Genomic DNA, 8877 nt, shown 5'->3' with positions numbered 1-8877 from the left:
GCTACTTTTGATGAAAGATGTCACAAAATTAACACTTAACTGTGTCTCACATTCAAAACTTCCTCTAGGAGGGACATCAGAATGATACCTTTTGCTCCAGTTGTTCTCAAATTCACATCTTCTGTCCATGGGGTCTGTAATGTCACCGTTTCATAGAAGAACTTCAGTGTCTCTCCTTTCCCTATGGGAGCATCAACACTCCACATCTACTCACAAGTATTTCACCTTTTTTCTCTGTATAGTGGACAAGAGCACTTTCACCAAAGGCCCACATTGGCCTGAAATATCTTCTTTTGCCCAAAGCGTACTCATGCCTGCACTCTCTTGTGGCCATCATTAGCACTTCTTCTCTTGATTTTGTGAGCCTGCTATATCCCAACTGTTTAGGATTACATACAAACTTATTTCTGCTACATGTATTCTGAGACATTCCTCCATGGAAGGAAGGGGTGTTGATCTTTTCTTGTCTGACAAAAGTCTTCAAAGCCCAAAGACAACTGCTGGAATGAAATGCAACCTATAGGACTGATGGAAGAATTGCTACCTGGACTTTCAAATGCCATGAAAATATATGGACATTCTAAATACTGATAAAGAATAGGAAGCTGATCAAGCAATACTGGATCTTCCTCTGCTCCACGAGGTACTAACATTTTCTCCAGAATAAAATGTTTTTTTTATAATTTTAGAAGTAGCCAGAGATTTTAAACTTCTAACAAACCGGTATACAATATCTCCTTTGCACATTTTCTCAGAAATCCCGGTGATGTCCACGGTGCAATAACAACTTTTTCCCATGAAGTCTGGTATATTACCTTTTTGATGACTGACACAACAGTCCTACTTCTGTGCAAGTTCCCTACTTCCACCATCTTACTGAGTAAGATTTAGACTTATACAATTAAGAGGACTCCAGAACGCCAAGGAATTACGACACATTGCCATATGCCAAATCCATTTCCTCTCTAAAATTTCTAAGTTTATTGTCCTGAGAAACACTGTTCTGACGAAGAGATCTCAGAGAAATCTGGACTGAGTTCTCAAAAAAGAGTCTAAAAGCCAGCACAAATCAGACTACTATCTTCATTGTGTTCCCTTACACAGAGGTGTCCTTTCACATGCAGAGGAATGTGTAGATGGACATATATTTGAATAAGATACCGAACCTAAGACTACTGCATTAGAGCCTCGTACAAGAATTCTAAGACTGTTGACTGCCTACCATGGATATTCAGGTGTGTATTCTTTACTGTGATTTTCAGTTTGGAGTTGCTGAAGTAGTGTGTGGCTGGAATGTTCTATAATTTCCAAGGTATCAATCAACCTTCAACTTCTGCTCAATAGTACTCCAGACATAAGAGGAAGAGAAGCTATGCACATTCCATACAGTCCAGGGGAGATCCTATTTCACCCTTATACTTTAAAACATCAAAAATCTATCACCTTTTCCTGGAGGGACAGCAAAAATTCCTCTTCTGCACACAGGGAAATTAGATATTCCTCCACCTATTCAAAGGAATCTGAGGATCCTCTTTTCATTTATATGATTTTTTAATTTAAGTTTCAAATATACCATTCCCTGGTTTCCTGTTCATACGTCATCTATCTGCTCTCACTCCTTCTTCGATAATGGTGTTCCCATCCACATCATCCACCCGTCTAATCTTTCTCACCTTCCTTATATTAAGAGTCCACATTTGGAAGGATTAAGAGCTTTTCCTCCCCTTGTTGCCCAAAAAGGACATCTTGTGCTACATATACATCTACAGCCATGAGTCAATCCATGTATATACTTTGGGTGATGCTTTACTCCCTGGGGCCTTTCGTTGTTGGGCATTGTTGTCCTATGAGGTTGCAAACCCCTTCAGGTCTTTCAACCGCTTCTCTAATTCCTGCAACTGGTGTTCCATTTTCAGATTAATGTTTTGCTGCTAGCATTCAACTATGAATTTGACCTGCTCTGGCTGTGTCTCTCAGGGACATCTATATCCAGTTCCAGTCAGCATGCACTTCTTAGCGTCAATAATCTTATATACTTTTGGTGACTGTATATATGTATATGACCCACAGGTGGGGCATGAATTCCTTCAGTCTCTACTTCTACCTTTGCCTCCACATAAACTCCCGTGAATGTTTTTTGTTCCGCCGTTTAAGAAGGAGTGAAGCTTGCATAATTTGATCATTCTTCTTGAACATCATGTGGTCTGTGGATTATATCTTGCCGAATTCGAACTTTTGGGCTAAAATGCACTTATCAGAGAGTACATACTATGTGTCCTTTTCTGTGATTGGGTTACCTCACTAAGGGTGACGCTTTCTAGGTCAATCCATTTTCTTATGAGTTTCATGAATTCATTGATTTTAATGTGGAGTAGTAGAACATTGTACAGATGTATCACATTTTATGTATCCATTCATCAGTTGAAGAGCATCTTGATTCTTTCCAGTTCCTGGCTATTATAAATAATACTGCTGTGAGCATAGTGGAGCATGTGTCTTTGTTGTATGTTGCACCATCTTTTGTGTGTATGCAGAGTACAGGTACAGCTGGGTCCTCAGTTAGGGCATTATCCAATTTTCTCAGGAAACTTCAGAATGATTTCCAGAGTTATCATACAGGTTTGCAATCCCTCCAATAATGGAGCAGTGTTCCTCTTTCTCCATAACCTCACCAACATCTGTTTTCACCTGAGTTTTTGATCTTAGCCATTCTGACTGCCGTGAGGTGGAACCTCGGGACTATTTTTATTTTTATTTCCTTGATGACTAAGGATGTTGAACATTTCTTGACACACTTCTCAGCTATTTGTTATTCCTTAGTTGAGAATTCTCTGTTTAGCTCTGCACCCCATTTTTCATAGGATTATTTGGCTCTCTGGTGTCTAACTTCTTGAGTTATTTGTATATTTTGGATATTAGATCTGTATCAGGTGTAGGATTGATAAAGATCTTTTCCCAATCATTTGTTTGCTGTTTTCTCCTAATAACAGTGTCCTTTGACTTACAGAATCTTTGCAGTTTTATGAAGTCTCATTTCTGATTCTTGATCTTACAGTACAAACCAGTGGTGTTTAGTTCAGGAAATTTTTCCCAGTGCCCATGTGATCAAGATTCTTCTCTACTTATAGTTTCAGTTTATTGGGTTTGATGTAGAGGTTTTTGATCCACTCAGACTTAAGGTTTGATTAGACCAATAAAAATGAATCGATTTGCATACTTCTACATGCTGCCCTCCACTTGTTGAAAATCCTAATTTTTTTTTCATTGGATGGTTTTGGCCTCTTTGTCAAATATCAAGTGACCATTGATGTGTGTGTTTGTCTTGGGGTCTTCAATTCTATTCCACTTATCAACATTCCTAGATCTGTACAAATACAACTTTTTTTTGTCATTGATTTTTTTTTAATCACTATTGCCCTGTAATACTGCTTGAGGTAAGGAATGGTGATTCTCCCAGAGGTTCTTTTATTGTTGAGTACAGCATATGTATGTTGTGCCATCACTTTTATTAAATTCTAAAAAGTCTTTAATCTTTCTTTATTTCTTGCTTGACAAGTTATCTTTGAGTGGAGCACTGTTCAACTTACAGGTATGTGTGGGCTCGCTGATGTTTTGTGGATATTGAAGATCAGCCTTTGTTTGTCACGGTTTGATTGGATAAATGGACATATTTCAGTTTTCTTAGATCTGTTGAGGCCTGTTTTGTGACTTGTTATATGATTAGTTTTGGAAAAAATACTATGAGATGCTGGGAAGAAGGCATATTATTTTGTTTTAGGATGAAATATTCTATAAATATCTGTAATGTCCATTTTGTTCACAACTTCTGTTAGTTTGTCTAGATCTTTGTTTAATTTCTATTTCCATGATCTGTCCATTGAAGAGAACGTGGTGTTGAAATCTCCCACTCTTATTATGTGAGGAACATTGGGTGCTTTGAGCTTTAGTAAGGTATCCTTTAGGAATGCAGTTGCCCATGTATTTGGAGCAAAAATATTTAGGAGTGAGAGTTCCTATTGCTGTGATAATCTTTTGATAAATATGAAATTTCCTTCCTCACCTGTTTGGAAAACTTTTGGTTGATAATCGATTATATTCCATAGTAGAATGGCAAATCCAGCTTCCGTCTATCAGACCATTTGCTTCAAAATTTGTTTTCTAGCCTAATACTCTCAGGTAGTGTCTGTCTTTGTCTCTAAGTTGTGTTTTTTACATGCAACAAAATGCTGGGTACTCTTTATGTATCCATTCATTTAGTCTACGTCTTTCTATTGGGGAATTCACTCCATTGTTGTTAAAATATATTAAGGAATAGTGATTGTTGCTTCTGTCATTTTTGTTGTTAGAGGTAGAATCATGTTTGTGTGTCTCTTTTCTTTTGGTTTCATAGCAAGATTAGTTTGTTGCTTTTTATAGTGTGTAGTCTCCCTCCTTGTGTTAGAGTTTTCTACCTATTATCTTTCGTAGGGCTGGATTTGTAGAAAGATACTGTATAAATTTCGTTCTGTCATGGAATATCTTCGTTATTCCATATGTGTTAATTGAGAATTTTCCTGGCAATAGTAGACTGGAATGGCTTTTGTGTTCTTTTATGGTCTAGAGTATATCATTGCAGGATCTTCTGATTTTCATAGTATCTGGTGAGAAACATTGTGTAATTCTCATAGGTCTGACTTTATATGTTACTTGACCTTTTTCCCTTATTGCCTTTAAACTTCTTTCTTTATTTTGTGCATTTAGTGTTTTGACTATCATGCGATGTGAGGAATTTCTTTTCTGGTAAGATCTACTTAGAGCTCTTTTGGCTTCTGGCATGTTTTTCGGCATCTCTGTCTTTAGGTTGGGGAAGATTTCTTCAAATTTTTTTGAAGATATTTACTGGCCCTATAAGTTGGGATTCTTCACTCTCTTTTATACTTCTTATTCTAACACTCGATCTTCTCATTGTGTCCTTGAGTCCAAACAACAGGTAACTTGGCGCAGAAAAGATGGTCTTATCTCTGCCTTCAAGTGTGTAGGCACTCTTACCAACTGGTTTTCAGCTCTCAGTACAGCCAGAAAACAAAAAAGTCCTTCAGCTGAATTCTCCTAGTTCCCTGTGTAAATATTGTGTACCTCCTTCAAATGATAAACTCTGAAAGCCTTATTTTATCCAAAATAGTTTTGGTGCATGTGTGTGTGTGTGTGTGTGTGTGTGTGTGTGTGTGTGTGTGTGTGTGTGTCACATGTCCAGCAGACTCTGAATGGTAATTCCTTCAGTCTCCAAAGAACAATATCTCCCTACCCCTCTTATGGATATTTTATTTACTCTTTCAAGGAAGGAGTAAATCATCTGCATTTTGGTCCTCCTTCTTGAGTTTCATGTGGTGTGTGCCTTGTATCATAGTTAACTTGAGCATTTGCACTGATATCCAATTAAAAATGAGTGCATACTTTGTTTTTCTGTAATTGAGTAACCACCCTCTGGATGATATTTTCTAGGTGCATCCATTTGCCTATGAATTTCATGAACTCATTATTTTTGATAAATGAGTACTAGTCCATTGTGTAAATATAGGCCATTTTCTGTATCCATTCTTCTCGTGTAGCACATCTGGGTTAATTCCAGCTTCTGGATATTATGAATAAGGCTGCTATGAACATAGTTTAACATTTGTCTTTGTTGTATGTTGGAGCATCTTTTGGGTATATGCCCAGGGGAGGTATAGTTGGGTCTTCAGCAAGTGCAATGACCAATTTTTGAGGAAACTCAGGTCTGATTTTCAGGGAGGTTTTACCAGTTTGCAATCCCAACAACAATGGAGGAGTGTTCCTCTTTCTCCACATCCTTTCCAGCATCTGCTGTCACCTGAGTCTTTGATCTTAGCCATTCTGACTGATGTGAGATAGAATCACAGGGTTGTTTTGATTTGCATTTCCTTTATGACTAAGTAGGTTATACATAAACCAAATCGTTCTAAGATATGATGTTACCCTAACTGTTGTTCTGTATATAGCTGTGTGCCAATTGAACAATTTCTATCTCCTTCTTCAAAGTTCAAGTCAAATCACATCAAGGAAATCCACACACAATCACATATGCAGAAGCCAATAGAAGGGGCAGTGTCAGAAAGTGCCTAGAACACATTTGCACAGGAGAAAATTTTCAGAACAGTACACCAAAGGCTCTAAGATCACCAGTCAATTTACAAAATCCCATCATTCTGAAAACTTTCTTTAAAGCCAAGTACACTACCAATAGGAAAACAACAACCTACACATATGGAAAAGAGTTTTACGAACCCTACATTTGAGAGAGTGCCAAAATTAAAAATATAAGAACTTAGAAAGGTAAACTCCCACACAACAAAGAACCCAACTTTTAAACTGGATTAGAGAGCTAACCAAGAATTCTCAACTGAGGTATCTCAATAGGTGAAAAACATATCGAGAAATGTTTAACATCCTTAGTTCACATAAAGGCAAATCAAAATGAACATAAGAGTCTTCCTTAAAACAATCAGATTGGCTAAGACAAAAAAACTAATGCAGTAGCAGAGTGGGCTAGGATGTAGGGAAAGTGGAATACTCCTCCACTGCTTGCGGGATTAGTAGCTGATAGCCACTTTGGATATCATCAGTGTGGAGGTCCAGAGAAAATTGCAAACAGCTTTACTTGAAAACCAGCTTTACCACTCACTTCAACACATATACTCAAACTTGATCCATACATAACGTGGACATGTGGTTGAAGATATTCACAGCAGTCTTACTTATAACAGTCGAATGCTGGAAAGAACCATGATATACCTCATCTCCACTCAGGAATAAATACAGAAAGTGTGCTATATGTAAACAATGGAACATTACTTAGGTATTAAATATGAGGACACCAAGAACTCTGTAGACAAATGATGGAACATGAAAATAGTGAAGTAACAGAAATCGAAAAGGACATAACATGGGATGGACTTAGTGACTAGTAGATGTTAGCCCTGCTAACAGAATACCCACTATACAAATCTTTTATAACATGAAGGGTAACATGTGAGAAGGCCAAATGGCGGATACTTGGAACCCACTTAGAAGGGAGAACAAAATAGTCATGGAATGCAGTGGAGTGGAAGAATCTAGCTAGATGTGGAAAATGATGGATAAAGTGGTGGGAGTTGCACCAATTAAAAGAGACAGGAGAGAAATTCAGAGGAAACGTGGAGTAAATAACAATAAGCGTCAGTGGTGGGTGGTGAACTTGGGTATCCCCAGGAAAATCCCAGATGCCAGAGATGCAAGTGTATCCCAGAAACTTACTGTGATGGTGGTAGTTTAAATACCGAGCAGGAAAATAGATAGAACAACTAGAGACTTCCTCCTGTAGCTAGACATGCCCCCCAGTGAAGGGGTGGTGCTGCCCACACAGCTCACATTTTTTTTACCTATAAATCTCCAATCTAAAAAATGTAAATACAAAAATGGAGCAGAGACTGAAGGAAAGGCAATCCAGAGACCACCCGACCAGAAGAACAATTTCATCCAGAGACTCCAAATCCTCAGACTATTCCTGAGGTCAAGATGTGCTGGCAGATAAGAGCCTAATACGTCTGTCCTCCGTGGGGCTCTGCCATCACCTGACCGTGACAGATGCAGAAACACCTAAGCATTTGACAGCACCTGACAGCCACAAAGGAAGAGATAGTGGAATGACTTAAGGATCTGGAGGGATTTGGAACCCAATATGAAGAACAACAGTATCAATTAAGCTTACCCTTCAGAGGTTCAGGAAATTTTCCACCTTCTAGTATATGCTTTGGCCAGTCCAAGACTTCTGCTACATAGATACCAGAGCATATGGGGAAGACAACTGCCTCAACTGCCATATCTGGGAAGGGAAGCAATTGGTCCTGTGGAGATGTCATATCAAAGAGAAGGGGGATGTTAGAGGGCAAAAGTCGAAGTGAGGAGCACCATATTAGAAAAATGAGGATCGGAATAGCTTAGGGAATTTAAGAAAGAAAAACCAGTTTGGGAAATGACATTTGAAATGTAAACAAATAAATATATTATTTTATACATATAATGTGTACAATATAACACATTTATGTTTACAACAGAGATATTCACATCTGTCTCCTTAAGGACTATATATTTCATTTTCTGTACTATAGGTTTGTTGAGAGTTGAAATCCATAATTTTCGTGAGTTTCTTACTATTGAAAATCACATAGATACACCCAATCAATGTTTTATCTCCTGTCCTTATAGCTATAAATCTTTAGTTACCACTGCAAAAAAATATGTTTTATTTCTGTTGCATTGGGATTCCTTTCCATGCCTCAAATGTTTCCCAACTTAACTGTACATCTCTATATTCCCTCCATTGTCATCCTCTTCCCTCTTTCTTCACGTTTGACATTCCTGTTCTTGACAGTGTTCCTCTGCAATCCATAAGTTCATTTGTACGTCCCAAAGTGAGGACAGTCTGGACCGCATCCCTTGAATTTACACTAAACTAATCAAACCGAAATAGTGTGGAGAATTAACATTCAGATTAAAGTGAAAATGTCTCCCATTTTTCTTTTTTGATCTGGATTATCTCATCTATGATGACTTTCACAAGATCCATTCATTGTCCTGAAAATTACATGCTTTCCTTTTTCAATCTGTAAAAGACCCACATTTTCTTTATGCATTCATTTGTAAAGGAACAACTTGAATATTTCTAATTATTCAAGGGTCTCTATACTAGGATGAATCAAAATTTGGATATATTTTCCTCGAGTTATATCTTTAGGCGCATCCATTTCCGGATTCCTGAAGAAACATCATACTGATTTCAAAAGGTGCTGTAGAAGTTTGCATTCCAACCAGGAGAATAGTAATGTTCCCCTCTCTCCATAA

This window comes from Rattus norvegicus, chromosome X (assembly GCF_021556685.1).
Source record: "Rattus norvegicus strain SHRSP/BbbUtx chromosome X, alternate assembly SHRSP_T2T, whole genome shotgun sequence".
Taxonomy (NCBI): Eukaryota; Metazoa; Chordata; class Mammalia; order Rodentia; family Muridae; genus Rattus; species Rattus norvegicus.
Note: the sequence above shows the minus strand (reverse complement) of the source record.